The following is a 23,333-nucleotide window of genomic DNA, read 5'->3' on the forward strand; positions in this document are numbered from 1 at the left end:
CTCAATTGCTGGTGATGTGATACATGGGTATCACGCAGCCCACATTGCTGGCAATTTCCTTGAGAGGGAAAATGAACAGTGATTTCTGTCAAATTTCAGCCGCAAAGTGTCTCGCGGATGTTCACTTTGCAGCTAATTGAATTTCCCCATTATGTATTATAATGGTGTTACTCTCCCCTACCGGTTATTGCAGCTTTCACAACCTGGTACTGGATTCTTGCATAGATCCTGGAATGTTGGGACCTGTTGGAAAATGTATATATGGAAAGCCGAGTAATAAGTGAACATCGTACATGACACAGATCACACAGTATAAAATACATACATTATAATAAAATATTACATTTATCACCAGCTACATAACGCCACCCCTTAGACACATCACACCACATCCTGCATCACGCTACCCCCTGCCACATCACCCTTCACACCACAATACCCCCCCAGACAATTCACACCATGCCACCCCGCAGAGAAATCAGGCTACCACCCAGTCACATTATCATGCCACCCCCAAGGCACATTATCATGCCACACAAGACATATTATAACCCCCCGAGACACATTATGACACCCCCCAGCCTGCTGTACTTACCTATGCAGCTGACATCAGAGTAAAAAAGAACGTCTTGCAGAGTGAGCAGGTAAGCTCTTAGTCTCGTGAGATTTGGAGCTCCAGGCCTGCTCTGCAGGCTGCTGGAAAGTATATGATGACATACGCTGTCACCACACACTGTCCGTGGACAGCTCCCCCCAGAGTTGGATTAAGGCTTTGGGGGGCACTTAAGACAGGGGGCACTATGGTCTAAAATTAAGAGCATAGTATCATAATTCACAAAAGAGAGAGTTACTAACTAATACACGATGTAGAAATAATTTTACCATTCAGTCGCTTATCAAAAATTATTAAAATCAGAATTTTGAGGTTCAGGTTCAGTTAGGTGGCATCAATATTATTATTTATTATCGTAGATTTCTAAGGCACCACAGTGCTCCACAGAGCCATACAGTAGGGAAAATAGTACATTCATAAAACAGGGACATACTAGGTAGACTAAATAAATGAAGACTTGAAAACAAAGGGTATGGAGGAACCTGCTCCTTAGAGAGGAACAAGAGGAGCGAGTGTTGTTCAGATTGGAGATTATGACAGTTGTGAGGGTGCGTTAGTGTGAATAGTGTTTTCGAGGATAAGGTCACCTCTAAAAAAAAGATAGGTTTTCAGAGAGTGTTTAAAGATTTGAAGACTGTGGGAAAGCTGGATTGAGCGTAGTAAGGAATTCCATAAGTGGGGAGCAGCACAAGAGAAGCCTTGTAGGCAGGAGTGAGAGGTGGCATTGGACATGGTTGCACAGGGGAAAAATAGATACTGGGACATGGTAGAAAAAGGTGAGGAGATACATGTGATAATAGGGGCAAAGAGAGACAGACACATAAAGGGGGCGAAGGAAAGGACAGACACCCACAATGCGAAGACAAAGAGACACAAACACAAAGGGTATAGAGGTGGGGTTAGAGGGTGCACATCGTATGTATACAATAAGGCCGTGCACTGTCTATATATGTCATTGTGCAATCCTTTGGGCAGAGGAATGGAGGTGGTCCTGCTGGTGCCTCCTATGCGGTCACCCTGACTGACTGTGCCTTGAGCAGCTAGTGTGTTTTACAGAACTGGCAGAGCCCCAGAAACGAAAATATACATATAGCAACCCTGGGTGGTAGTGCATCTCTAAAACCAACATTTTAAGAATATCACTAACCTCAGCAGCATATAGGTCCACCCTGCCATGTACTTGGCACTGGAATGCTGGCTCCTTCACTTTTTAAAATGGGTGCCCAGTTCCTGGACCGTGCCCCCTGTTACTCTCCCCCTCCCACTCGCGGGTGCATGCGCGATCGTGAGTGCGCCACCTGCTGGAGAAAAAAAAGTACTTTTTAAAAAAAAAACAAAAAAAAAAACACTGTTTGCCCCGGCCCATTTAGACATCGGCCCTTCTGGCATTTGCCTGAAGTGCCAGATGGCCAGTCCGGCCCTGGTAGTAGCTCAGAAGGCTGAATGGTCTGACTAGCCAAGGTCAGCAGGATGCAGTTAAGACAAACAGAATCAACAGGTAGGGGAATAGTCAGGGGAAGCCAAAGGTCAAAACCTATCCATCAACACAGTACAAAGTCAGGATCTAAGTCTCATGAAAACAGGAACAAGCAGGGTCAATAATCATGAGTCAAGTAGTAATCAATATAAAATGCTCTGAAGCTCAGCAAAGTTGATACTCTGGCAGGGAAAGACAGGCAAACAATACTGTTTTGAAATTCAACTCCTCCTATCTGTGATTTCAGAGATCACCTGATTGCATCTCAGTGAACATGCATCAGCTGTGCTTACCACGCTGTGAAATGAAAGATGGATACTGTGACTGGATCACTGATAAATAACTTCTGGTATAAATTTATTTAAAGGAAATACTGCAGTGCGCTTATTTATATAATTGCCAATGCACTTATTTTTGATTGTGTACATTTTGAGATAGGAAATCGTTATTTCTGAGACTAGGCTAGAAAATTTGTTTTCTGTTTTAACCTTTCTAGAGGAAATGCCTTTTTTCTGATGTATATATCTGATACAATAAGCCTTTGTTTGAAAGCCTTTTGCATATCTTGGAGTAAGGAAATGCTTTGTTTGGGGTTGTACCTTTCTTTGGGAATGTGTATTCTGCGACTGTCTGAAGAAAGGATTCATGTTGATTGGATCTTTTGATGTGTGAGGGTTCACTTGAAGACAGGAAGGCCTAATTAAAGACCTGCTGCTAGATTTCCTGCGTCTAAAAACAAGATGCAGGACATCACAGAGTTTCTAGAATTTCACAGATAAGTGTAAATATTGTTAGCTTTGCAATGCATGTAAATCTAAGTTTTGGTAAACAGGTTACGTCTTGACCTCATCACCTGGTACATTAAACCAGTGTGAGAGCAAATAAACATCATTTGCTTCAAAGACCTGCTTGAAAACATCTTTAATATTGCTGTATTCCTGTGACCTGCAGATTAGACCCTAAATCTAATCCGTTCTCTGGCTGTTTCTGAGGTTGGACCCAGCTCTCCAGTACCACCCCTCTGCCTGCTACCCTGCAACCCTGGTCGGTGTGATAGGTCAGGGGGGATTCATACACAGCAACCCTGATCTATAGGAAGAGGTCAGGAGTACCAGCCCAAGTGTACCTGCACAGAAGTACACTAGCAGTGACAGTTACCCAAAAGGAACGTGGTTCTGAGCGCCATAAAGGAGCTCAGTGGTGGCAGCAGGCTCCTCCTACTGCGGCAGGAGGGGCATATTTGGAATACCGAAAGGGGACTGTGGCAAAGTAATACCAGCCAGCTCCCAGCAACAACAGACGGGGTGGCATAGGCGGTCCATCCTGCCACAGATACTGAGTCATGCATCTAAATGCAGAATTTTTTAGAAATCCAACTAGCTGTGGTTTCCTGCCTAAATTAACCCATTATATTATTTTTATAAGTATTTGAACTAGCCATCACTTCTGGTGGAGTGTGCTGGCCACCTGAATGCATAATCCTAGTATTACCTGAATGAAGAGCTGGTCTTTAGTGCACCTTGGCAAAATGGCTGTACTCCAGTCTGGCTTTTCAGGAGACATTAACCAGGGAGGATTAGACTCTTTTATAAAGGGGCAGTGACTGAACCTGGTGGTTGTCGTGTAAGCAGCACATACAAACCCGACACACACCACAGTGGCAGAAAAATTACCATCAGTACAAGAGCGATAATATAATGATAGCGACTAACCATGTAAGTGACGAGTAGTATTTCCGGCAGCTAAAATCCCCTGCAAATGTAAAAAGCGACATTGCAACACCTATACACTTACAAATCACATCACTTGTAATGGACATAATGAAAACTGCGGTTTTAAAGTTGCAATGGGTGGACCCACAGCCTGTATAATGTAATCCAGGCTGTGGGTCCACATATTGCCGATAAAGCTAAAAAAGCTTTATATTTATTATTTTTTTCTATGTTCTTTTCCTTTACATAGATACTTGTATAGGTTAGTTAATACATTCTAGAAAATTAGAACACCATTACCATAACCTTTTCCCATATTATTGAATACACTTATCCACCCATTATCAGGTAAATACACCATAACTTGGTCTTCACCGAATCCTTTATAAATTGGCCATTATAGGAAAAAAATAAATCCCTTTGTCATAGTTTTTAACAGAGAACTTGGTATTTTAAAATACAGCATATCCTTATAACTGTGGTAGATTTGTGTCACTTATAATTAGGGATGTTCACTGACCCACGTGTTTTGGTTTTAGTTTTGGATCTGTATTTTTTTTTTTAAATGCTAAAAAAAATGCTAAAATCATATCACATAATTTGACTCTTTTTTGTTTCTACATTATTATTAACCTCAATAACATTAATTTCCAGTCATTTCCAGTCAAGTTTTGTCAAGTGACAAGAACACTGCTACCCCTGTTTCCGTGTGGTAGCAATGGCACTGAGCAATGTCACTGGAGACTGGAGAGTGACAAGAACACTGCTACCCCTGTTTCTGTGTGAGCAATGAAATTGAGCAATGTCACTGGAGACTGGAGAGTGACAATAACACTGCTACCCTTGTTTCTGTGTGAGCAATGGCACTGAGCAATATCACTGGAGACTGGAGAGTGACAAGAACACTGCTACCCCTGTTTCTGTGTGAGCAATGGTGCTTGATCTGCTGGGGAGGGAGGTACTTATGGAATCCAAAACCCGCGAGATCCGATGACACAACAATGACGTTTTGCCTCAAATTCAGATCCAAGGCAGCAGGAAAGTACCAAGTCAGCTTGGCTCGGTACTCGGATTGGCGATGTTCGGTTTTTGGAAAACTGAGCCTGAGCATCTCTACTTTTAATTATGTTTTGATTTGTTGTCATTTTCTTTTCATACCAGAACAGAAATGAAATCATTCCCACTAAGTAAAGAGTGCGCTGAGTTGATTAGCTCTATGAAATTGACTAATGTAAGGATATTGTGCTCATGAAGGATTATTATTATTATTATTGTAGATTTGTAAGGTGCCGCAGTGTTCCATAGCGCCGTACAGTAGGAAAAAAGGACATACATAAAACAGGGACATAGATAAAACAAGAACATAAAAGACAGACAAACTAAATACAGTCATGAAAACAAAGGTTATGGAGGACCCTGCTTATCAGAGAGCTTACATTCTAAGTGGAAGAGGGCAGAGCTGAAACAAGAGGAGCGAGTGTGGATTAGAGTGGAGATTGGGACAGCTGTAAGGGTGTACTAGTGTGAATAGTATCATCAGGGAAAAGGTAAGCTTTAAAAAAGAGATGGGTTTAGAGAACGTCTAAAGATTTGAAGGCTGTGGGAAAGCCCTGATTGGGCGTGGTAGGGAGCGCTCCGTAAGTGGGGAGCAGCACGGGAGAAGCATTGTAGTAACGAGTGAGAGGTGGTTACCAGAGACTAGACAAGGCGCAGGTCAGAGGTAAGGGGGCAGGAGGAAGCATATTTTGATATGAGATTTGAGACGTATGAAGGGGTGGTGTTCTTGAGGGCATTGTATGTAAGGGTGAGTAATTTAAATGGAATTCTGGAGGACACAGGAAGCCAGTGTAGGGATTTTGTAAAATGGTGAAGCAGATGTGGAGCAGTAAGAGAGGAAGATCAGTCTTGCAGCAGCATTTAGGATGGATTTAAGTGTGGATATATGGGTGTCGGGAATGCCAGATAGCAGGAGGTTGCAATAGTCAAGACGGGCAATGATGAGAGAATGGATACGAGTTTTGGTAGCATGTTGAGTAAGAAACAAGCAAATTTTGGCAAAGGTTTTATGGAGGAATCGACAGGAATGGGAGAGAGTCTGGGTGTGAGGGAAAAAACAGAGGTCAGAGTCAAGTGTGACACCAAGGCAGCGGGCTTGGAAGACTGTGGAAATTGTGGTGTTATAGACAGTGAGGGAGTTTTGAGGGGAAGTGGTGATTCTGGCAGATGGAAAGATAATAAGCTCTGTTTTGGACTTGTTGAGCTTTAGGCAGCATTGGGACATTATTTAGAGATTACATTAGAGGATATTACTCTCCATAGTTTTATGGAAGGTGTAAGGACATTTTTTTAACTGAATATGGTATAACATGAAACTGGACATCTATCTCTCTATTTTCATCAATAGAAGCCAACAATTAGAGTGATAAGTCAGTGAAAAACCCTTTAAATGCGCAGAACAGTAACACGTCTGAAGATGCACCATGTCCACCCTACCTAATAAGTAATAATACTTTGAGTACTGGTTTCTTGTGGTACTATGAAAAAGACAGTATGTTATCCCTATATGTTAGGACATTCACAGGGATCGTTTGGAATAATTACAGAATCGTTAGTAGCCATCACATTTTAATTGAATTTCCTTTGGCTAGCAATGTGTGGTCCAAGTATCTACCATGTGTCCAATAACCCCATCATTATTGTAGCATGAAACATTTAGATTTAATGCTTCATATAGCAAAGTATGGTAATGAATGTATATGCCATATTCTTCTGTTTCACATCACTCTAAATAATATGTTTGTTTCATGATTGACTCAATGTACAGCACTGCATAATATGTTACCACTTTATACATTGAATAATAATATTCATAGTTACTTTAATTATCTCCAAATTAAATAGTACTAAGCAATGTATCACTTTTTATATGCCTTTCGATTTTTATGACTGTTTCTATGTTTTTGCCTTCCAATGTATTGCATTCTTTTTAACATTTGGTATTGTATGTGTGTTTTCAATGGGCCTGTCCCTTTTATTTGTGCATTCCAGGTTACCATAGAAACAAATCCCTTGCATACTCCCTCAGTGTGACTACCCTGCTGTGATCGGTGTCATTTTGAATGGTTTGTGGTTATTAACTTTCACTTATTCACTTGTATATACATTTTCTTAATGAAGGTGCTTTGGTAGTTTGAAGCATTAGAATAAATGTCACTTGGTTTAAGTAACAATCCCGGAGAGCGTGAGTCGTTTCTGTTAATATTGGACATAGACATACAATTAATCTATAGCACCTGACAAAGGTTACATTTTCGTGTGCATTTATTATTTGTAAATGGAAAATTAATTGCAATGCATAACCAGAATGGACGTGAGGGAGTTGTACTTTGATTTTTGAAAAAAAATATAGAAACATTATGGGATCTACAGAAGAGAATGCAAGTTTTAAAATTGACCTTTAATATCCATCCAGTACACACCATGTTAAGTAAATCAGATACACTTTTTTCTGAGATCCAAGACAAAAGATAATGGAATTTGTTGCAAATTTTGCATCAGAAAGAACAGGCCATTTTACACAGGTACAATATGATTTTCGAGTTCTGATTTTCTTTCACTATTTGAGAGTTCCAGATGGAACAAAAATGATTAGGGAATTCTTGTTAACACAACACACCAAACATCTGAAATTCACTGCCCTAAGCCTGAGTGAGGCAAAAATTCTCCGGAACAGGCTTTCCCCATCTCTACCCAACACCTTTTTATTAAAGTGTTTCTACAATATTATTGACTATTCACAATAGCACAATACAATTTGAACGGTCACAACAATCTGATAAATTTTAGAGAGGTGAGATTTCTGTGTGATTCTGCTTCATTACTTAATGCATTGTCACAGGTATACTGTGAGTGTCATATACTCTTTGCACAGAAATCTGCATTTTTTTTAAATGGTGTTCAATCCTGCTCCATTTATGTCAAAGCATTTCGGTGGAAAAAATAAAATATTCAATTGAATCCAAAATAGCTCTCTTTATGATACTTAAGTAGCAACTTAAATGGTTTTACATATGCATCCTTCTTCCCATGAGAGCACAGAAAGACTCCTGATGATCAATCTTGTAGTTGGGAAGAATGTCTGTCTATCCCTGGGAGACATTGAAAATTACTTAAAAGGGCTGAACCACCTGCATGCATTAAACCCAATCACTGTATTTGCCCGCAATAGAGCTATGAGATATTTGTAAGGGACATTTACTAAAGTGTGATTTGTATGAGCATTGATGTGAGGTTTGTAACCATGCAATTTACTGAAGGCCAAACCACAAATCAAATGCATGAATCAAAGCCATCTGATCTGAAACAACAATCCCGAGTTTTACCAGTGGTAGTCACTACTGCGACTACGAAAATGCAGACAAGAATGACAGCAACATTAAAATGCACAATTTAGTAATCTTGATTTATAAAAAAAAGTAGACTTACTGAAATAGTTACACAGAACATTTTTCTTGCTTACTGACACATGTAGAATGTTAATTGCGAACATACCAGAGGTGTGCATTACAAGTGTTGCCCACATAAGAAATAAAAAAGATATGATTTAGTTCCTTAAAAAATATATCATGCCTCCTTATGATTGTTCACCCCCCCCCCCCCCCCCCGTGGCCATTTGCAAACCACATACTGAACTGCTGCTTAGTAAGTCTGCCTACATAGTGAGTGCAAGCTAGGGGTGGTTAGTTCATCATCATCGTCAGTTATTTATATAGCGCCACTAATTCCGCAGCGCTGTACAGAGAACCCACTCACATCAGTCCCTGCCCCATTGAAACTTACAGTCTAAACTCCCTAACAAACACACACACACACACACACACACACACAGAAAGAGAGACAAGGGTCATTTTTTTTTATAGCAGCCAATTAACCCACTAGTATGTTTTTGGAGTGTTAGAGGAAACCGGAGCACCCGGAGGAAATCCACGCAAATACAGAGAGAACATGCAAACTCCACACAGATAAGGCCATGCTGCAGCTTAATGTATGTCCAATCACGATACCGTCTTTGGCCCGATATGTCTAGTTCTTTTTAATTCTCTCCAAGGATTTTTATTTGTTTCCTCAGAACATCTAAGAATCTCTTTGATAGCTTTTCCTTTTTTATAATTCTTTGCAAAAATCTTTAAAAATATATGCCCTATGTTTCTTTGAGAACAGCCACGGTCCCACTGACATCAGAGATTACTGTGAGTAACAGACAATTTTAATGAGTAGCTAGAGGTTGTTTTTCTCATAACTGTTGGTGGAGCTCTACTGCAAGTACAAGACCAGTAAGAGTTATGACAATCTTGCATAGTGTAAGACTGTGTTCTTTAAAATAAAATCAGAACCCAACATTGAAAAATTTCCAAAAATAAGTATAACGTAATAAATATTTAATTACTAGCGTTCGGTTATACTGTAAAAAACTAAAATATTCACCCAGTGCTACTCCCTACAGTTACTATGAGGGTCACAGTTAAACAATTTAATGCTAAAAGTAATGCTAGGAGCAGTGCTGGAAAAGACAGGGGTAATTTTTAATGTAATTTATAGAAGATATAGAATAAAGTTCAAGGTCCAACCTTTCCAGATAATAGATCATATACAGTATATAGTGAAATAGAAAATATATCCTTTATCAAATCTGTGTTTTACATATCAGGACATAATTAACCATCATTTAGTCCTCAGCAAGTCCTACAATTTTTTAAAATTAACATTAGCATGTGACGAATAACACATGACATATATTACTTTGCCATTATATGTTTAACATAAAAAAGCGAAATTATTAACTTCATTGTATGTGCATTTTCATCTAAGGGAAACCCCTAAATTACATTACTTAGGGATTTTAAATATAAGTCAAACTATTCAATTCATGTTAATAAGTTCTCTTTAATTTTCCAAACCACTGAACACAATATACATTCAACGGAAATATTCTGAGCTGACTGTGCACAATAGTGAGTCCATCATAAGTATGTAAGCATACTGTACCTGGAATTAACATATGACAAGAAAGCAAAATATTTCAGTGTTATTGCGCAATCTGTCATTGATACTGTCCATAGAAATTTTAATGTTAACAGATCAGCAAATTCAGATATTACAGGGTAAAAGCACCAACTTTGAAGAAAATAGAATATTATTAAGTAAATTGCTATTTATTGCAGGATTAGAAATTTTAGAATACAAACATAATTTGCAGCATTTTAGAATACATACCAGGAGCGATTTGCTACTGAGCTGATACATCTAAGTACATCATGCATCACACTTGGAACTTAGAGTACTACAGTCCCCATAAGGTCACTGTTGCTGGACTTGATAGGAGCATATTTTTTTGTTGTTTTGAAATAGTAATAGTCTTCAGTAAAAGTAATTAACTTATAAAGTGCAAGAATAGATGGTAGTAAATGCATCTAACATTCGAGAAAAGAGGAAATGTATCATGTATTTTGCCAATACTGAAAAATAGGGACATATCTGGGGCACATAAAACTCCAGGGACAAATCTTTAAAATCTTGAATTGTTCATGTAAATTAGTGACCACTGGGTAACTATGGGCATAGGCTGCCATCTATAACCAGTGGAATTTGTGAAAAGTCTGTAATGAGTCAACATTTGGGCGATGCTCTTGTGAAACAACAGAGATTTTTTTAAGACTGACTTGAAATTGTGTGTTGTGAAAAAAAAGACATTAAGCTATTTCTATCCAGTAACATTCAATAATTATACTGATGGTTCTAAATAGAGAAACAACAAAAATAAATACTGTATATGTGTTTTAGATATTGATTGGCATAGTGACTCTGTCCCTCAAAGGCTGTTTGTGATATTTCCCATCTGCTCAAGGTTTGCAACCATGGTGCATGCTTTTTATTTTGCAAGGGGGTTACCTTATGGATAACAGAGGTTCATGGTGTTTCTCATATATTGTGGGCTAGTCACAGTTGTGCCCTGCAGTAAGCAATAAACTTTTAAAATAAGATGTTGATTTATAAGTGAGATTTAATTAATATGGACAAATTTGATAGTGCATGTTTTTAGAAAGGGGCTTAAAGAACTTTTCAAACAGCATTTCGGATGTGGTTTTATGAGCTACTATCTATAATTTTCAATGGAACGTGTAGGCAAGTACGTAATATAACACTGTCACAGAAAAATGTGATCAAATTGGAGATGCTCAGGCTCGGAAACCGAACACACCCGAACTTAAGTGATCCGAGTACCGAGCCGAGTCGACTCGGTACTTTCGCTCTTTTTCGGATTCCAAAACGAGGCAAAACATCATTGTGACATTGTCGGATCTCGGATCTCGCGAGTTTTGGAATCTATAAATACCGCCTTCCACGGCAATCTAGCGCCATTTGAGAGAGGGTTACAGAAGGGGAAGGATAGAGTGTAGAGCAGTTGGGCAGACAAAGTTAGAGAATTGAAAGAAGACGGTGGTAGCAGTGTTAAAGAAAGCTCCATTGCTAATTTTCATTGCTGAAATACAAATATACTAGTCCTTGCAGGCTTTTCTTTTGAAATTGCACCAAAAAGTGTAGGGTGTTTAATACACCCAAAGACAAGAACTCCATTACTAATTGTCATTGCTGAAATACAAATATACTAGTCCTTGCAGGCTTTACTTCTAAATTTGCACCAAAAAGTGTAGGGTGTTATATACACCCAAAGACAAGAGCTCCATTGCTAATTGTCATTGCTGAAATACAAATATACTAGTCCTTGCAGGTTTTTCTTCTGAATTTGCACCAAAAAGTACACAGTGTTATATACACCGAAAGACAAGAGCTCCATTGCTAATTCTCATTGCTGAAATACAAATACTAGTCCTTGCAGGCTTTTCTTCTAAATTTGCCCAAAAAAGTGTACAGTGTTATCAAAATGGATTGACAGCAGTACACAGAAGAGCAGGAACACCAAGCAACTGCTGCCACCAGTCATGATGATAGTAATTCCTGTACGTCATCTGGTAAAGCCTATGTAAAAGTACATAGTGTATTTAAGTCAGGCAAACAAAAATGTAAATAAACACCTTTTACCTTGGTCAAAAAAAAAGAGCTGTAATCCAGGGAAAGTTATCTGCAGAGAAAACTAAAATTGCCAACAAGCCATTCTACACACGCAGTGGCAAAGAAAGAATGAGGCCTTTTGCCTTTCTCTATCATGTTTGTAATCTGCACTTTACATGAAAGGTACATAGCTAGATTATACTTTTGTGGGAATTGGGGCTGATTCGAAACTCACTGATGAACTGGCTTTTTGCTGGGAATTACAATGACTCCTTTTAGTGCATTGTCTGGTGTCACGGATTAACGTAGAGGCCACTTACTAGTATTGGCACAGCTAACCTGGAGGCACAGAGTCTAAACGCATTCCTGGTCTTCACCAGGGACCCCCGCAAGGAAGTTTGGAATTAGCTGCAGGAGTACGCAGGTCGCGGCCCTCAGGGTCAGCCACCAGTGAAGTGGTGCAGTTAAACGGTGCTGTACTGACCAGAGGTAGGGCGGTATAGGGATCAGGCAGGAACGTAGTGAGGCGATCCAAGGTCAAACCGGGCTGGCTGCGCAGTACAGAGGAGGCACACAAAAGTGAGGTCAGATGGTCCGTAGTCAAAGACAAAGAGGAGGATAATGCCCAAGGGAGATCCGTAGGGAATGTCAAACAAACCGGGTCAGGAACCAGAAAGTCAGTCCGAGAGCAGTTGAACACTAAGTGACGCTGGAGCAGGGGAACCATTCCACAATACTCTGGCACCCTAATGGTGCCAGAGACTTCCTGATATAGGAAGCACCATTTGCCTATTGGAGAGCGGGGGTCAGGTGAGAGGAATAGCATCCCGTTGCTAGGCAACGTGACGTGGACCCCCGCGTATGTGCCCGGCCGCCTGGCGGAAGTACGTCATTCGTCCTGTTGACTAGCAATGGGACGTGGGGACTCGGAGACAAGCGCCCGTCCCCGACACCGAGTGAAGGTGCGGGGACCACGCCTGACATCTGGCACCCTGGATTGGTGCGTGTCTGATAAAAGCGCGCATTCCGGGGGGTGTCAGCGCTCGTTGCCATGTATTATCTGTAGAATTACTTCACTTATCCAAGAAACAGGTGGAGCGCTCAAATGAAACATAACTGGTTTCATGATCCAAGGACTATTCCATCTTGCCCCACTTTTCTTTTCTGGCACTGATGTGTGCCAATGTGTCCTAGATGTGGTAGGAACTGCCGTGTGTTTGAGTCATTGCTTTGTCGCTTACCATCCAGCCAGACCTGTGAGGTGGTCAAAATTGACTGAAATTGAACTGAAATTAGTGTTATTGAGTTTAATAATAATGTAGGATCAAAAAAAGAACAAAATTATGTGATTTTAGCATATTTTAGCAATTTTTCTAAAAAAATAAAGATCCAAAACCAAAACCAAAACACATGAGGGTGGTTTTGCCAAAGCCAAAACCAAAACACAAAGCTAATCCAGATCCAAAACCAAAACCAAATCCATTTCACGAGGGTCAGTGAGCATCTCTAGATCAAATACTGAATATATAATAAAAATATTACACATAAATTAGGTTCAGTCCAGATGTCCCCTTTCTTTCCTGAGTTCCATGGATTGTTTGACCGCTTTCACCTTTTGCCAGAAATATAATAGAGCTGCTTCTTTTAGATCCAACTTGACATGGATCTGCTAGTGCTAGTAAGCAAGAGAAACCTGATATACTGTAGATCTTTACTGTGCTGCTCTGGGACTGCCCTTTGCTTGGGTCTTTTGACTTCACTGCAGTGAGATCACATGATTTATCCAGGCAAAATCTAAACAAAATAAACCAAACTCATTTGCACAGACTATGCCCCAAATGTACATAAACTACTTCCTGGCATACCCAACAACACTCTTTTTTTCTGTCCATTCACACCAACTACCTGATGAAGCTCGACTCAACATTAGAACAATTTTGAGGACCGTACATAATGTTTCTTTTTAGGGCTATGTACTGCAATGAAGGTGTCAGTTAATGAAACAGTTCCTGGAACCACCTCTAGATCACTTGGGTTCATTGACAGTTGTAATTAGCTGTATTTTCTGAAGAATTAAGGGGTCCCCATCCCTGTTTTAAGATAGCTATTGTCTGACTCTCACTCATAAAGCCTTGGATTTCAGCCGGTGCTTTTCAAAGAATTGAGGAGTGCAGGGACAAACAGCTGCATGTAGCAGCCATGGGAGTCCCACTAAGTGGAGGAGAATGTTAGTAAAATTTTACAGTAGATGGTAACGCAGCTTTAAGCAAGGGTTTTAAGCAAACATTAGGAAACACTAAATAAAAGAAGGAACAGCCTGCAACTTTGCTGTCCTAAGCCCAGACCAGTGTACCCTTTCCAAAAAGCCAACATTTGTTACTTAAAGAAAGTATATAAAAGCTGACTTGTGAAAAGTGTCAAATAATAGTCCTGCACAAGTAATACATGACATGTGCGTTGCTTTCCTAATTCATGATGTATTATTTCTGTTGTTACTTTGAAAACTGTTTAAATGTAATTAGCATTAATATGAACAAATTGTGCATCTGCTATTTCAGAGACAGATCTCATTTCCCAAAGGCTGACAAAGTCCCAGATACTTAGTCTACATACACACAAGATTTTACAGCGCATTTTTAAAAGACAGAAAAATGCCTATAAACCTCATTATGTTTACAATTATTATGTTTATGTATGCATTTAATATACATTTTATATGTATTTTCAAGTAGGTTCAATCTATGTTTTTTTAACAGAAAATTGCTATCATGTTGAGGCCTAATGCAAAGTGAAAACACATGTAAACGTTCCGCATCTCAATGTTTTTACAATGTACTCCCATTCAGATGATGCATCAGTTGCACAGAAATGGAGCAAAAAGCAGTAAAATACGCATTGCAGTGCAATTCAAGTCAAACACATGTAGAAATGCAAATTTGTACTGTATTATTTGGAACATTGATTTTTATTTTAATATCCATTTTCATGCACTTAACTAGTGTTAGAAACACATATTATATGCAAAATTTTAATGCCCATGTGCCTTAAAGAGCTGCCAAGTACTATATATTTTAACGAGACAGAAACTACTACAAGCAGTACATGTTAATATTCTCTGCTTCCCAGTGTCACTAGTGACAAACTGAATGAAATGTGGCATCTTGAATCCAAAGCATTGCAAATAAAAATGGAAGAAAAACCTTTCTGGTTATTCTGGGCTGTAATATATGCACAGTCTTTATGTAATACAGTTACATTTATGTGCTTGGCAATTTGAGTGATTCAATGACCCTTGAGGGCAGATACTATGATAAATGTTTTTCTTTTCAAATTTTGAAGGTCAAAGTTCCCCTTTGCACATGTACAATCAAAGTCTAAATGCTATTATATTCAATTTTGGCACCAAACAAACACTTTTTTGTGACAGTCAATGAGTTTTTCCATAAATGTCTGTATATTATAGCCAAGACGGGGACAATTTGGAAGAAAGGATATACAAAGGAAGTTTTCCAATAGATACACAGGACTTGATTTATTAAGGAAAGCAGAACTGAAAAAAAGAGTAAATTTGCTCCTGGACAAACCATGTTGCAATGCAAGGGGTGCAAATTAGTTTATTACTTTACACGTAAGGAAAATACAGGCTTTTTTTTCATGTAGCACACAAACTCTTGATAGTTTTACTTTTACACTGAAATTTGAAGTTGATCTACGACATGTCCTAACCCGATTATAAGTCTGTCCCCACATTTTAAATTTACCTCCCCTCCAATGCAACATGGTTTTGCCATGGTGCAAAGTTACTCCTGGTTTTTACTTTGCTTTCCTTAATGAATCAGGCCCACAGTTGGGAGTTATACTTTGCTGATCTATTTCCAGCTATTGAGGTAGAGATGTGGTAGAGATTATTGTAGTGAACCATGGCTTACAATTAAGAGGATATTGGGTTATATCTAGGATCAATTAGAGCGATTATACACTTTCCGTAGTACAATCTGTCCATAGATCTTCAATAGAGCTCTATAGATGAAATTCCATAGTGCCATACTGGAGAACTATGAAAGGATTGAGTCCTCAGGTGCTGTGAGCTGTACAGCAAAGCCAACTCTTAGAAACATGTTTTATTGAACAGGGTAGACCAGAGATGGATAGCCCCTTTAAACTGTTATTATGATGGCTGTGAATAGGATGTTTGAGCTAATTGCAATAAGCATTTCATTCCATTGTGAGCCATTTGCTGCAGTAAATTATTCTACAACTGAAATGCTGATCTTTAATTTTTAACCTCCTCAAGACCACCAACAGCACATTTACAGAACATGTCTAACTCAAAGTATATAAGTGGCAGCAGGTATTATCATGTTCTCAAGGTTGCGCTTAGTATGTGTGATCATATTACACTAGACAGCTATGATCACATGGCATGTGCCAGGAACCATTTGTTATGTTTCATGGTCATATGATCATTTTGACAGCGATCACTTGCCACAAGCTGCGGCGATGTCTCAAGCCACCGCAACTCGTTATTCTTTCCCCAGCCGCATCCCGGCTTTCAGACAGCTCCGCGTCCTGGAATGATAGGCAACCGGGCACATGCGCAATATATATAATTCATTAATAGCCTCCTGTGGCTAATTGGCACTAGGGCTTCTCTGCCCTCATTGGTCTATATCAGTATTTAAAGCAGGGATAAGCAGTTATAAAATTACATGAATCCTTTTGCATTATCTGCAACTGGTTTATGCCTCTGTGCTCAAAGTGGTTTAGTTGCCTACTTACACATTCTTCCTATATTCCCTTCAAAGAAACATATCTTTCTTTGTTTAATAAATTTAACCATTATGAAACATGTTAGCAAAATCTTATCTGATCAGTCTGCCAGAGCAGTATATGAGCACCTCATGCACTGTTGCATCTTTCACTGATGTCATGAGATGCAAACTATCAGTCAAATCTCTCTATATATATAATATATAAATGTGTACTGTGTGTTGCAAAAAAATGCATTAAAAATAATCCTTATAAATATTGGCTATCCAATGTGATCACCACAAAGGTGAAATGCTTCAAGCATCTGCAGGAAAGCACTTCTTTTGTAACAATTGTGTATTATCCCTAAATGTGCCCAGTGATTGGGGGATTGGTTTGACTTCATAACAGTGCAGGGAGGGTTGGCAGACAATGGCATAAGTGAAGGGGAGAGGTATTCCAAGGGTTTGCTGGTGATATAGTAAGTGCAAAGGAAGCAGTATTAATGATATTGTCAGTGTAATTGGGGCTGGGTATATATTCAACAAAGTGATCTGGGAATGGGACAAGTGCACTGTAGAAGGCAGGCAATGGAATCAATGCAAGAACCAATGAAGTATCACCAGAGCTGGAAAAAGGCTCTGAGAGGCCCGGGACACTTAAGACAGAGGGGAGGGTTATCATTTTGGATACATTTTAGGCAAATACACAGGCAAAACTATGTGCACTACTATTAGATACACGCAGCTCTGTCATCACGAGCAGTACACAGCTAAGCGGGACTTACCTCTCAACTGTCCTTGTAGTCAGACCAAATCTTGACTAAGCAAGAGAGTCACCCAAAGTTGGGACTACCCCACCAGATTCAGGACAGCTGGCAGACTGTTCTGCTCTCTCCAACCTGTTCTTGTCACTTTCACTCCCTGTGGCTGCTGGTGTCTTTAGCTCAGTTGCTGCTTGTCTGAATCCTGGAATGCTGGAGGACCTATATGGAAAATATAATGAGCACATAAAATTTAGAAAATGCCAATCAGCCCCAGCATTAAGTCAAAAGCATCCATATTTACTAATTAGGCCTCCCTCCAGCCACAACATTAAAATAATAGTACTCACATTTGATAAATATAGCTATTTCCCTCCAACCTGCCCCGGCATTAAATCAATAGCATACACATTTAATAAATAGACCCATTTCCCTCCAACTAACCCCAGCAAAAATTAATATCATTTACGTTTAACATTACCATTTCCCACAACCATCTCCGGCAATAAATAATTATTATTCCCATTTAATAAAGAGCCCTACTCCTCAAATTCAGCCCCACATTCAATTAATACCACCCCAGCATTAAATCATAGGTCCCGTCACCCCATCCTAATTTAAAGGCCCCACTATTAAATTAAATAGCCCATCAATAAATTAAATTGCCCAACCATCATCCCACAAATAAAATAGCACCCACTAGCCCCCACCTAAACTCCCCCATTAAATTAATAGCCTACCCCCCACCATTGCACTATTAAGAGAGCACCCTTCCCTTCCCTTATATCATACATTATATTAAGAACCCCCCCCCACATTCCCTCACACAGCATAGCAGGCCCCCTACTTTCAATCACAGACTCAGTATTGCAGGGCCCTCCCTTCTCTCTCACACACACACACACACACACACACACACAGTATAGCAGGGCCCCCCTTCTCTCTCACACACACACACACACACACACACACACACACACACACACACACACACACACAGTATAGCAGCCCCCCCCTTCTGTAACACACACACACACACAGTATAGCAGGGCCCCCTTCTCTCACATACACACAGTATAGCAGGGCCCTCCTTCTCTCACACACACACACAGTATAGCAGGGGGCCCCCTTCTCTCACACGCACAGTATAGCAGAGCCCCCCTTCTATCTGACACACACACACAGTATAGCACGGCCCCCACTTTCAATCACACACACAGTATAACTTGTCCCCCTTTCTCTCTCTCTCACACACATACAGTATAGCAGCCCTCCTTATCTCACACACAGTATAGCAGCCCCCCTTTCTCTCACACACAGTATAGCAGAGACACACACACACGCATTACCTGTTTACAGGAGCTGCTGAGCTGTTAGAGATTCCCCTGTCTGCCCACATGGGACGGCATCTGTCACATGATGCATCTCCAATGTGACATCTAGCACTATTGAGATTGGAGGAGGGAGGTAGGGACGGATCTATAGATCCGCGGCCACGGTACAGAAGGTGACTGTCTCGGAGGAGGGGCCAGACACCCAGCACCCCACTGCCCCCCCCCCCACACCTGCCGGCATCCACCTCCGCCCCCCATTTGGGGTAGGATTTTTTTTTTTAACCCCCCCGGCCTACCTGGAAAAGTCCCATTAGGCTCTATGGCCAATCCACCCCTGCCCTGTGGATATTCTGATACTACCAGAGAGTTAATTCCTGGTGGCATCAGAGTACCTCTGAACGCATTTACATAACTGTAAAAATCTATTTGGAAATAAATTCTGTAGCCAGACCCATCTCCCATCTGTCAGAGCTGTTCTGTCTATGAGAAAGACAGCTCTGTATGTCTGCTCCTTGTTATGATGTAATAGGTAGTCTTATGTGTTAACAAAAACAAAAAAATAAGTTAGTGTTGGTATTCTTATTATTTAATATTTAGAGGAATAATAAGGAAGCATTGTTTGGTAACTAGACAGGAGTTAGGGATCATTATCATAATCATTGTTTATTTGTAAGGATGCACAAAACTCTGCAACATTGGACAGACAGTAAAACAAATCATTCAAAAATATAAATTATACATAAAAAGATAACAAGTACATACAAGGTTGCAAGGGAGTTGGTTGACTGGGTAGATATTATGTACTTAAAATAGGTTTTGTTTTTTGAAAGAGAGTAGTGTGGTAAGAAAACATGATGTGTATTTGCAGTGGAAGAAATCAGCGTTAGAGCAAAATTTTCTTTTGGCTATTGGTTGGGCAAGAGTACTTTTGCAGGTGGTGGGTCTGTAAGGAGTGTGAGCTTTGGGGTTTGGATTGCTGGAGACAATAGGCCATGACAGTTTTTGTGAGTGTGGTGATATAGAAAGAGACTGAGCATCAATGCAGGATGGGGTAAAAATTAGAGACTGGAGTTGTTTTGGTTTTTTTGAAAAAAAATATTATTGAAGATTTTCCAAAACAGGATATACAGAAAAAAAAATCCCAGAATGTCAGCATAAGACACACGTTACATTACAGACAGGTTCAAAATAACATGTCAATATTAATTAGAGATGGGCGGGCTCGATTCCCTGAAAACCGAACCCACCCGAACTTTGCCTATCCGAGTACCGAGCCGAGCAGGCTCAGTACTCTCCCGCCCGTTCGGATTCCAAATCGAGGCCGAACGTCATCGTGACGTCGTCGGAGCTCGGTTCTCGCGATATTTGAAATACATAAATACCCGCCTCCACAGCAATCCATCGCCATTTGACAGAGGGACAGAGCAGGGTGTAGTCACAGGCTGATTAGAGCATGGACAGAGAATATACCTTATTCTTCATCCAATTCTGATAACAATTCTGTTTACAATTCTGATAACAATTGATAGAGAAGAGAGAAGGATAGAGGTGTCTCTTTTTTCAATATTTGGCCCTACAAGTGCTTTTGGGGTGTCCCCCATTCTTTTGCATTAATATTTCTGGCTGTTAAAAGTCCTATTTGTCAGTAGTCTAAACAAATTATATTTAGCACTCCCAAGTGCTTTTGGGGTGTCCCCCATTCTTTTGCATTAATATTTCTGGCTGTCAAAAGTCCTGTTTGTCAGCAGTCTAAAAAAATAATTTTTAGCACTCCCAAGTGCTTTTGGGGTGTCCCCCATTCTTTTGCATTAATATTTCTGGCTGTTAAAAGTCCTATTTGTCAGCAGTCTAAACAAATTATATTTAGCACTCCCAAGTGCTTTTGGGGTGTCCCCATTCTTTTGCATTAATAGTTCTGGCTGTCAAAAGTCCTGTTTGTCAGCAGTCTAAAAAAATAATTTTTAGCACTCTCTTAAGTGCTTTTGGGGTATCCCCCATTCTTTTGCATTAATGTTTCTGGCTGTCAAAAGTCATATTTGTCAGCAGAGTAAAAAAAATTATATTTAGCACTCCCAAGTGTCCCCCATTCTTTTGCATTAATATTTCTGGCTGTCAAAAGTCATATTTGTCAGCAGTATCTAAAAAAATTTGTAGCACTACAAGTGCTTTGGTCTCATAATGGATTCAAAGCAGTCCACATACGAGCAGAATCAGCAACCAAGTTCTGTCACCAGTCCTGATGGTAGTGTTCCCAGTACTTCATCTGGAAAAGGCGATATCAAACTACACAGTCTTTTGAAATCAGTAAAAAAAACACACACCAAAAAAACATTTACTGTGTTGAAGCGAAAAAGAAGTGTAACTGAGGAAAAGTTAAGTGCCGATAAAAAAAAAATTGCCAACATGCCATTCTACACATACAGTGGCAAAGAGAGAATGAGGCCTTCACATTTCTCTATTAGTGGCAGATCCAAAAATGTTACCGTGCCTACAAGTGGTGCACAACTACTCTTATGCGTCAAAGCCGAGCTGCAAGATAACAGTAAGGCATTAGAGGATAATGTTTGCTCAGAATCAGAAATGACACCAATCCCTGTGGAGAGTCCATCCAACAGTGGGATGTCTAATCGTGAGCATTCTGTGTACCCAAAAGAGGGGCCCTTTCAGCAGGTCTGCTGATGTGTGCCTGAACAGCCCAAGTGTGGCCGGTGATACACCAAGTGATGATGACACTTTGTCTTTAGAAGGGGATGTGTGGGAGATTTCTACAGGCTTGTCTGTAGAATTTGCAGGCCAGTTGGGCTGCGTTATATAGGTAACACCCAAAGAGAAGAGCTCCATTGCTCCATTGCTAATTGTAATTGCTGAAATAGAAATAATAGGGCTGACAGTCTTGGTCTAAATCTGCAGTTACATTTTATTGTACCATAGCTCACTCCGAAACAGGAGAGGTGGCAGGGTTTAGTGATAATCTTCCTCAAACAATACTAATTCATCCCACCATCATAGAAGTCTGTGTAGTATGATGTAATTGCCGATAATGGCCTTCCAAATGGAATTACTAGTTGATTTTAAGGCAGAGCTGTCACGATTTTTGGGCAATTCTTTTACAGCAGAGCAAATATCAAAATGTTATGCGGACTCATCTGCATCACCAGTGGGTGTCTTGGGAAAGCAATTTTTTTTACAACAAGCAGTTGGCAGAGAAACTGAAGGAGAAGACGTCCAAACAAGATGTTGATAAGTCTTGGATCCTTGCGAAGAAAATTAAGTATTTAATCTACAATTAAAATATAGTTAGCACATTTACTTTGTTTTATTTCACACTATAATTTTCTGTAGCACCTTTTCAAAATGTATTATTAAGGCAATCACTTGACTCAAGCTAGCCGTGTCTGCACTTTCTTCACAGGTAACTACTTCGCTGGACTAAAGTATATTCCCCTCAAATGCTAGTCTTCTTGCAGCTGCTGCATTCTCCTAAATGCTGTTGCAGAAACCAGAAATTGACCCTAAGTTTTTCTGGACACAAACAGCATCTCCTGCATGTCATTTTTTAAAAAGTTCTGTAACACCAAGTTGATAGTGTGTGCAATACAGGAAATGTGATGGAATTCAACCCCGCTGTAATGCTTGACCAATATTGGGGTCGTAATCAGAAATGACATATCCTCATTGACAGGTTTCATTCTTGCTTCCTCTTGCAAAGGATTGTTTAACTGGCAATTGTTGGTTCAGGGGATATTGATTATGAAGGTGTTGGGGGGAAGATTGCAGGTGCTGGGATGTACATGAGAGAAGGGAGGTAGATTATGCTGGACTGCTTGTTGTTTCTGATTTTCCCAACAGTTTTCCAAGAACTCGCTGAAAAATGACGAAACATGGATGAGGATCCCAGATGGTTAAGGTCCCTACCTCTACTGAGTGTGGCTTTAAAAATGCTACAAATGGATAGACAACTCTTGCCAGGATTTGTGTAAAAATAATTCCACACTTAAGAGGTGGATTTTTGGTCTTATGCCCAGGCATGACAATGGTCTTTTTGTTATCACTGGCAAGAACTGCAGCAATTTTTCTTTTCAAGTGTATGAAAATCATATTGTGACATAGGAGGTGGTCAAAATTGAATAAAAAATGACTGGAAATTAGTGTTAGTGAGGTTAATAATAATGTAGCTACAAAATAATACCTAAATTATGTTATTTTAGCCCAAATAAATGTAATTTTTTTTAACAAATTGCAAAATAAAACCAAACAAAACCAAAACCAAAACACGCAAGGGCGGTTTTGCAAAACCAAAACCAAAACATGAGGGTAATCCAGATCCAAAACCAAAACACGGGGGTCAGTGAGCATCTCTAATATTAATACACATGTCAATTGGGAGAGCAGCCATGGGATTAGATCAAGTTTGAGCAAACTTCATTGTGTGGCACACACCATGCCATGTGGGGAGGGGGAAATCTCAGGCAAGGGGAAATAGTGGAAAGAAGAAAGAAGGAGACTGGAGATTTTTAAGTGATGCTGAGAAGAGGAGCTGGTCAAGGTACAGGTGACAGAAAGAATACTTTTCCACTATCTTGTATGCCACCTAATCAAGGATTGTGGGTGAAGA

At 39.9% G+C, this 23,333-nt stretch overlaps 1 long non-coding RNA gene across 1 annotated transcript in view; it reads left to right on the forward strand.

The window, feature by feature from the left end:
* Nucleotides 1–22,716, forward strand: part of LOC142149979 (uncharacterized) — a 108,036-nt gene extending 85,320 nt beyond the window's left edge. Inside the window, exon 3 of the long non-coding RNA XR_012690951.1 lies at nucleotides 22,568–22,716. This is a non-coding gene — a long non-coding RNA (uncharacterized LOC142149979). The remainder of the gene's footprint in view (nucleotides 1–22,567) is intronic.
* Nucleotides 22,717–23,333: the final 617 nt, after the last annotated feature.

The sequence above is a fragment of the Mixophyes fleayi genome, chromosome 4 (assembly GCF_038048845.1).
Source record: "Mixophyes fleayi isolate aMixFle1 chromosome 4, aMixFle1.hap1, whole genome shotgun sequence".
NCBI lineage: Eukaryota > Metazoa > Chordata > Amphibia > Anura > Limnodynastidae > Mixophyes > Mixophyes fleayi.